Source organism: Chrysochloris asiatica, unplaced genomic scaffold (genome assembly GCF_000296735.1).
Source record: "Chrysochloris asiatica unplaced genomic scaffold, ChrAsi1.0 scaffold00415, whole genome shotgun sequence".
Taxonomy (NCBI): Eukaryota; Metazoa; Chordata; class Mammalia; order Afrosoricida; family Chrysochloridae; genus Chrysochloris; species Chrysochloris asiatica.
In genome coordinates this window covers 376,746-385,856 of record NW_006408933.1, presented here as the reverse complement: position 1 = coordinate 385,856, position 9,111 = coordinate 376,746, and the positions used below count along the sequence as shown (strand labels likewise).

Below are 9,111 nucleotides of genomic sequence, written 5' to 3'. Positions count from 1 at the left end.
CAGTACAAACTGACCTTGTAGTCCAGTGCATTAACCTGCAGTACCATACCAAATCTCCAAGTTACTCCCTAAGGGGGGGGGAGGGGTGCAAAAATCACTCCAATAGGGAGATCTGAGAGCAGAAAGAAATAGTGATGTTAAGTTCATAAACATATAGATAGAAAATAATGTATACACTAATGACAATGATAACTGTTTTTGTAAGATTAGGGTGGGGAAACCAATGTAAAACTAGAACCCTGGACAAATATTACAGCTAACTGAAATATCTAAATTTTTATTTAGAAAAGTAGAAGTCTGATAAACTCTAGGATCCATGAAGTATACCTGCTTACTTCATAGGAATCATCAAGAAAATAACTAAAAGCATGTGAACTTCTGAACCAGAGGAGGGTGAAAATGTAGTCAGCTTTTTAAAACCAATGCAAATGTAGGTATAAAATAATTTGATAAGAAGTATAGAAAAAGTATTGTAATGAGAAACACAAAAAAATCTGATAGCAAAAATCAAACATATTAATAACCACAAAAATGTAAATAGATTAAAATTTCCAGTTAAAACACAGAGATCAGAAATTTTAAAACAGAATCTAGCTCTATGCTATTTATACTCTACAGACTGTGGCTTTTCCACAGTTCAAATATGGCCAATTGCTTTTTTTTGTAAGTAAAGTTTTATTGAAACCCTGACACATCTATTGGTTTATGTATTGTCTATGTTTATTTTCATATCATAAAGACAAAATTCACAGGTTGCAAAGAAACAATATGTCTTCAAAGCTTAAAATACTTATAAATGAACTGGTCCTTTATAGAAAATGAGTATCAATCTCTGACCTAAAACATAAAGAACAGAAAAAGTTGAATGTAAAAAAAGAGAAGCGAGAGTAAGACTATGGACTAGGCACAGAGTCTGTACGGAACCTCTACAACAAAGACACAGAAAACCAAGTGAGACAGATGGAGACGACAGTCCTAGAACTCTGAGTTTCAGATTTTCTCCCACTCTATCTGAGACCCTTGAATGTGATCCATTTCAGAGCAGTTGTTAGTGTCAGTGGGGCAACATCTAGTTCTTCTGTTTTCAGAGTCATGGAGACTGATGTTTATATGTTCTTTTAGTCCATTGGACTAATAGAGTCCAAGTCGCTACTATTTTCAGCCAAGCAATAGGTAGGTATATAGTCAGGGGGTGGGGTGAGGGAGGAGCATTAGTAAGGTATGCTCTCCATGGAATGGTCAATCATTCAAAATCTAAAGGTAAACACTTTCCTAAGAACATAATGGCGATGGGATGAGAAGGTGGGTGGAAAGTGAATAGGGTTAACAAGGAGGATATGGGGTAACTTGTTGCATGTAGAGGATTGCAATCATTGAGATGAAACAAAGAGCATGATTTTTGAAGATGGCACTGAGAACAAAGGAGGAAGGCCCTGGCCCTCCCCAAACTGAAGACCAAGTAAAGGCATTGAAGGACAAGAAGTCAGTGCTAAAAGGCATCCACCAGCACACAAAAAAGATCCATACGTCACCCATGTTCCAGGGGTCCATAACACTGAGGCTCCGACAGAAGCACAAATATTCTTAGAAGAATGACCTCCAAAGAAAGAAGCTTGACCACTATGCCATCATCAAGTTCCCTCTCACAACTGAGTCAGCCATGAAGAACATTGAAGATAATAACACACTTGTATTCTTTGTGGATGTCAAGGACAACAAGCACCAGATCAAACAGGCTGTGAAGAAGCTCTGTGACATTGGCATAGTCAAAGTCAACAACTTGATCAGGCCTGATGGGGAAAAGAAGGTATATGTTCAACTGGCTCTTGACTACAATGCGTTGTATGTTGCCTACATAATTGGAATAAATCTAAATGAGTCCTGCTGGCTAATCCTAAATATAAATTTTTCAATGTAAACAAACGAACAACAAATTGTATGATTTGATGATCTTGCCTGTAAACTTTCACTCAATTCACAACAAAATATTTAAATAATTTTTAAATAAAAAGTATAAAGAGAAAGAAAAATATGCCTAGCAAATACTAATCAAAAGATACCTTGTACAATTGCTTTAATAGACACTAAAACTTTACTGTGAATGAAGATGGCCTCTAATTAATGAGAATAAGGTTTAATTCACCAAGAAGATATAATAAATGCAAAATTCTATAGACCACAAGTATAGACTCAATATTTTAAAAATCTGGGGAATTCCATAGAGGACAGAAATCCTCTGTCATACAAAAGACTCTCCAACTTGATAGATAAAGCAGACAAAACAATAATAAAGGTCAATTGATTCAAAATTTGAAATAGGGGACTTATAGTGAGATAATAGACAAGGTAGACACATGAAACAGATCCTTGATAACAAAGATACAAGGGACCAAACAAAACTGACACAGATGAAAATCTTGGATCTCTCAACATCAGAAGAAAGGTTAGAGAAGTGGATGGAGTGTTTGCTGGGAGGAGAATCTGAACATGGACAGCAAGAGAGGGAGACCAGTGGACATCGGGTCAGAAGCTGTGCAACCATCTTGAACCTCTGTGAGCAGCGTTGGCAACAGAAGGTGGCCTAGCAGAACAGTGTCACACAGGTGAATGGAAAGGTGAAATTCTTTCTTTTCCCCCATGCTCCCCTGGTGACCAGCAGTGTGGTTAAATTAGTGAACATGGTTTGAAGCTACATCAGTGTGAGGCGGGGTCAGCAGCTCTGATTTGGTGTGCTGTTTTGGTGCCTGGATTCAAGTGGGATTAGCATAGGACCTACAGAATACACAGTATTTAACCAATCACCTTGCCCCAAACTGCCCTGTGGTCTTAACAAACACTGAAATTAGAACCATCAAGGGTTTCCACAAACTACTTTAAATTTTAGTGCCCTGAACATAGATAACCCAGGCTGAAAGGAACTCCATCTGGAACCAGGAACTCCGCTGTCACATCCTTCCCACAACCACCTCGTAGCCCCTAGGTTTGCAGGACCTACCCAGAGCTTTCTTCACTCTGGGTCAACAGTTGCATTATCTTTGGTTTTTATTTTTAAGATTTGGTTTTTCCCTTTTGTTGTTTCACTGTTTGTGTTTGTCTGTACTTTCTACTCCTTCTTCTTCTCTTTGCATCCCTTTGAATTTTATCCTTTCTATCTCTGCTTTCGTTTATCCTTCTTTTCTTCTGTCTCTCATTTCCCATCATTTTTTATCCCCTTTTGATATTTCTGTATACACTTTAGTCTCTCTTTTCATCACCCCTATCATTGGTTTTTCTAAGTGTATTTTTGTAAATCCTTCCTTTTATTTTTCTTCTTCTATAGCTCTATTTTCCTGTACTTCATATCTCTTTTTAGATATTCTCAAGTGCTTCTTTTTACTTCATCTTTTTATTTTCTCTCTCTTTTTTATTCTCTTTTATAGCTCCATTCCCTGATTCCCTTTTGGCTTTAGAGCTGTTATATTCCTTTTTTTCTGATTGTTATCATCTTTTTTTTCTTTATTATTTTATCTTTTCATTGTTGGTACTTCTGTTTTGTTTTTTGGGGATGTGGGAACAAATTTTCTTTTTCCCACCTAGCAGGAGACAGCAATCATACCCATACAGCACAGACACAAATGTACCCTATGCAGCTCCATCCACTGAGAAAGAGCCAATACCAGCTCCTATAGCACCTGATTAACAATATACATCAACAAATACAAAGCTAAAGTGGGGTTCACAAATGGCAAATGAGAATAATGTATACACTTCCATTCCATAACTACACTCACAAGAGAAAGTTTGTTGTTGAGACCCTAATAACACACCAACATACAATCATCAATAAAATGCAAATACAACCACATAACGCTCCAGAGACAATAAACAATTTTAGCTCACATAAAGTAATAAGAATGGATGACAAAAAGAAATGAATAAGATCAGAGCCAGAATATGATTCTGATGAAAAAAGATAGTGGAACTAACTGAAAAAGAATTCAAATCAATGATATTTAGGTCCTACAAAGGATTAACAAAAAGATCAAGGGAAGCAATAACATAGAAAAACTTCAGAAGAATTCAGAAAACCACCAAGAAGAGGAAGAACTTACATGTGATTCAAATTGCAGGACAGGAAGATAAGAAAAAAAAAAACAAAAAAAAAACAGGGAAAATGGTAAAAGTCTCATTGGAAGAAAACTTCCCTAACATCATGAAAGATGAGAAGATACATCTTTAATACAAGAAGCCAAATGGACCCCAAACAAGATAGATCCCAAAAGAAAATCACCAACACATATCATCATCAAACATTTTACATGCAAAATCAAGCAAAGAACCCTGAGAGCAGTTTGGGAAAATGAAGATTTCCTGAAAAAGAGAACCAATAAGAATAACCTCTGATTTCTCAGCAGAAACCAGGCAGACAAGAAGGTAACCTGAAAAAGTCTGAAAGAAAAGAATTGTCAACCAAGAATCATATATCCAACAAAGTTGTCCTTAAAATATGACAGCAAAGTCAGGACATTTCCTGACAGACATTAAAAGAATTTGCAGGAGCTCTGGTAGCGTAGTGGTTACGAATCGGACTGCGAACCTTAAGGTCAGTGGTTCGAAACTACCAGCCGCTCAGCAGGAGAAAGATGAGGCTTTCTACTCCCGTAAAGATTTACACCCTCGGAAACCCTGTACAGGGTTGCTATGGGTTGGAACCGACTCAACAGCACTTAACAACAACAGTCAAACTTTACAAAAAATGCTACAGGGTGTCCTCTAGACTGAGTACCAACAGCAGCAACATCAGCCTTAAATTATCATATATGACAACATCACCAGAACTGAATCCAGATTTAGAAGTATTTAAAATAAAACAAACCTACAATTCTGACAATAGTGATCCAGAGATAACAATGTGTAATGAAACCAATTACAAAGTAAAAAGCTATCCCTTGATACATGGAGAGGACTGCAATCATTGCAATGAAGCAAAGTATATGATTTATTGAATGTAAAACTGATGATCTCTGTAAACCTTCACTCAATTCACAATAAAATGTTTAAATTAATTAATTAACTTAAAAGATGCTAACAAAGTTTAAAACAAAAAACTTGAAAAAAAATACCAACACTTTTCTTTAGCTTTAAGTGAGTTATGCTGATGTAAGAGACACTGGCCAATTATTTCTCATAGTACATTATGTCTCTAAGAGCTTCCAAATTCATGAAGAAATGTTTTTCAATTTATTATATGAATAATTGAACTCTTGGTATATGTATTAGAATCCTTAACATTTGTCAAGGAAGAATGATAGCTAGATTTGATAAAATTCATTTCTATCAAACCGGATAATGTTTAACACTTTCAAGTCAAACACCTTAATTTTAGAACATGAGACTAATGTTTTGAATCTTTTCCTATGTATGTATTATCCTATTTAAAATGAGAGAAGGAAAATTAAACACAATATTCCCAAACCATAATTTGGAGCCATCCAATTAAGTGATTTTTTTTTTTTTTTTTAAATCACAGCCATACCCTTGTGCATGACTGCTTCTGTTCTAATCCAACCAGGTGCTGTCAAATCGACTTCAACTCATGGCAATCCATGTGTTTCAGAGGAGAGTTTTGCTTACAGAGTTTTCTTTATGAGTGTGATTTGGGTGAAAGTTTACAAGCAAATAGGTTGTTTCTTCAACACTTCATACATATTTTGTTTTGTAACATTGACTGCAATTCCCACAATGCAACAGCACTCTTCCCACTTCCTCCCTGTGTTTGCTATTTCCCTTTGTCCTTCGTTCCCACTCCTTCCCCCTTTCTGAGCTTTATCCCTGGACAAATGATGACCTTTCCATCTCCTATGGTTGATTGTTCTAAGAATTTCATACCTCTCTGGTGTTACTGTTCACCTTATTGGCCTGCCCCTCACATGGATGATTATTGATCCATAAAGGTAAAGTCATTCCAGGTTTGAAGAGTGTCTAAGGGCCTGTCAGTGTGACCACCAGTGTCTATCAGGCCAGTAACGTCATCCCTAATCATATGATTTTCAGATTTGTCCCACATTTTTCACTGACTCTGTCCCTTTCAGAGTGGCCAACAATGGTAGCCAGGCACTTTCTGCATATTTTGGTCTCTGGATTTTTGAAATTTGGAATTCACATGATCCATTGAAGTCTTGATGTGGCACTGTAGAATAAGCAATAGATTGCTAACCACAAGGTTTGGGTTTTAACCCAACAACTACTACTTGGAAATCCTATACAGGGTCGCTATGGGTTAAAACTGACTTGATGACAATAACAATATCAGTCCTTTGAACTGTTTTCTTGAAACTTTGATTAACTTCATTCTTCATTGTTCCATACAGGCTAAGACCTTAGATGACTACTCACAAGGGTTTAAGACCCCACTCATCAATATTTTGAATTTTGTAAGTACCATGCACTAACCAATTGCACTACTGGACTCCCAAGAAAAGAAAATATTCCTCTTCTCTGGATTTCCCTAAACCACCAAAAACTAAACCCACTCTCATCAAGTTTATTCCAACTTACAGTCATTCTATACTGGGGTTCTGAGACTATAAATCCTTGCAGGAGTAGACAGGCTCATCTTCCTCCCACAAAATGGCATGTAGGTTTGCACTGCTGACCCTATGATGAGCAGCTCAACACCTGGATGTGGGGAGTGGTTCTGCCACTTCTGCTGTTTGACACAGTCCCGGCAGAAGGAGAAACATCATGCAAAGCAGATGATTCTCAGGAGGAGCATCCTCTATCTCCCTTTTAGGAAAATTCTGAATTCACTGGTAAAAATACATAATATGGCCACATTCACAGCTTTTACTGTGAGCTGTGCAGACCTTAGGAAGAAACCGGTCTGGCAACAATTGTTTCAGCTTCAGTGGGTTGAATTTAAAGGGAATTGTATGAGATACTCCCTTTCACAGAAAACTTAAGTACAAAGTAACTGCATTTATGAGATCACAAAAGCAGATAACAAACTAAAGTAAAATTGACCGACCCCTATAGACCTCACCACAATCAATTACCAGCCAGAATCCACAAACCCCCACTATTACATACATGCACCTACGTAAATAGGCAGAGAATAGTGAACATAAGTGAAAGGTGGTCTAAACTTAATAATCTACATTTCCTGCAGCAATTAGCCAGGTTGGGCCTCATATGCCTCACAGCTTTAAAAGAAAGAAATATAGGAACACTGTGATCAAGCAATTTAATGAATATTTTAGAAAAACAAAATAATTAAGTAGATGTTAGTAATACTTTTACTATGAAAAATAGTAGTACATTATGTAGGATAGAAGATTGATAATTAGTTAGTAGAAACAATAAAATAGTGTAGGCATTGATGATTAATAGAAACTTATATTACTAAGAGGATGTAATCAGGGGTCTGATAAGTGGAAATGATTTGTATAAGGTTTAACTTGATCTTTTAGTGAGAATAAGAAGAAACAATTTATCACTTATGTAGGAGAGGATATGATGTCAAAAGGAAAATGTTCAATGGTTGAAAAATGAACAGGCTATGGAAAGGTCGGTTTGGACATCATCGAAATACTTTTGTTAAGGTTGTCTAATCACAGGGTGAAGGAATGTTGTGATTAAAACTGTATAATAATTCAAGGGAAAATCAAAGTATCAAACCATTATGCACTGTGTAACTTTAAGTATAAAAATAAAGACTTACTGAGGTAGGATAGAGAGAGAAAAAAAAAAAAAGACAGACAGTCAGACAGACTGTTGAGAGCCCCATCAGCCAACTAAGCAGAGACTCCTCGATTACTTTCACTTTCTCCAATTCCGCGTCTCCTTTCGTGTCCTGCGACCCTGCGAGAGCTGGACTCCCGCACCTGACGCACAGCACCACTAGAGTTCCTTCTGGATTGTTCTAGCCTCTTTATTTTTAATACACACCTCTCATAGAATCACTGTTATGTTTCAGTATAGCCAAAGGATCCAGAGCTATTTTCCTCTCTGCTCTCCTGTGCTGTGAGCATCATAAGTATTACCCTGGTCACTGTAACAAAAGGCCTGACAACGGTGAACCTATGTGTGTTTGTGCATGTTTAAGTGCCAATGAGAATGTGTGTGCATGTGCACTGTACCTGCGGGTGCTGGGTATGCATGGATATGTGGTCCATGTACACATGTGTGAGTGCATGATCTGTGTGTACAGGTATGTGTGTGTATGCACACATGTGATCGTGTGGATGTGCATGTGAGCACCAGGTGGACATGGTGCCAAGTGAAGACCTGGGAATACTAGGCTAAGCATAAGAGGACTCAGAGAGGGAAGGCAGAGCCATCCTGTGTTTAGAGGGTCTGTGAAAACACGGCCTCAGGGCCTTTCTATGCAAAGTCAACTCCAGCATCCTGACTGACAGTCCCCATAATCCAGGGAGATGAAAAACAAACATCGAGATTGAGTTGGAAAGTTGACTCAATGGTGCTGTAGACACAAAAACTGCTTGGAAGCAAACTTCAGCAAGAATATGGACAAAAAGAAGTGGGCTCAGCTTCTAAAGGAAGCCTGGGCTGAAGAGTCCCTGACGTGGTCAAAATTGAGCATTATGACAAATAAAGACTCCCAAACCGGAAAAAAGGGATTAGGATGACACAGGGAAACAATAATTACAGTTCTGTGCTGCCAGGACGCCCACGACCCAGGTATAAAAGCCACGGACTGGAAGGAATCTCCACAACAGCACCCACCTCCTCCCTGATACCTACTCCAACCAAACACCCCAATATGTGTGACACCTTCTGCTCATCAGGCAACCAGTCAGCCAGTTCCATGCCCATGTGCTCCACACCCCAGAGTTCTCTCCACACCTCCGGCTTTTCCTCCTCGGGTTCTGGGAGCTCCTCCAGTCACCCTGTGTCCTATGTGATTGTGCTGTACAGCCCTGTGAGCAGTATGTCCTCCTCCAGCCACTCACCCAGTGGGGCTTCTAGCAGCTCCTCGGGTGGAGGCCAGTCATCTAGTGGCAGCTCTTCTGGAGGTATGACTTGCAGCATGTCCAGTTCTGGCCAAGGTGCCTTCCTTGTGCCCGTGAATGGCGTGTCCTCTTCCAGCCAGTCACCCTGTGGGGCTTCTAG

At 38.5% G+C, this 9,111-nt stretch overlaps 1 pseudogene; it reads left to right on the top strand.

Annotated features, from left to right (window-relative positions):
- The first annotated feature begins 1,405 nt into the window (after nucleotides 1-1,405).
- On the top strand, nucleotides 1,406-1,918 carry LOC102830199 (annotated as a pseudogene).
- The last annotated feature ends 7,193 nt before the right edge of the window (nucleotides 1,919-9,111 follow it).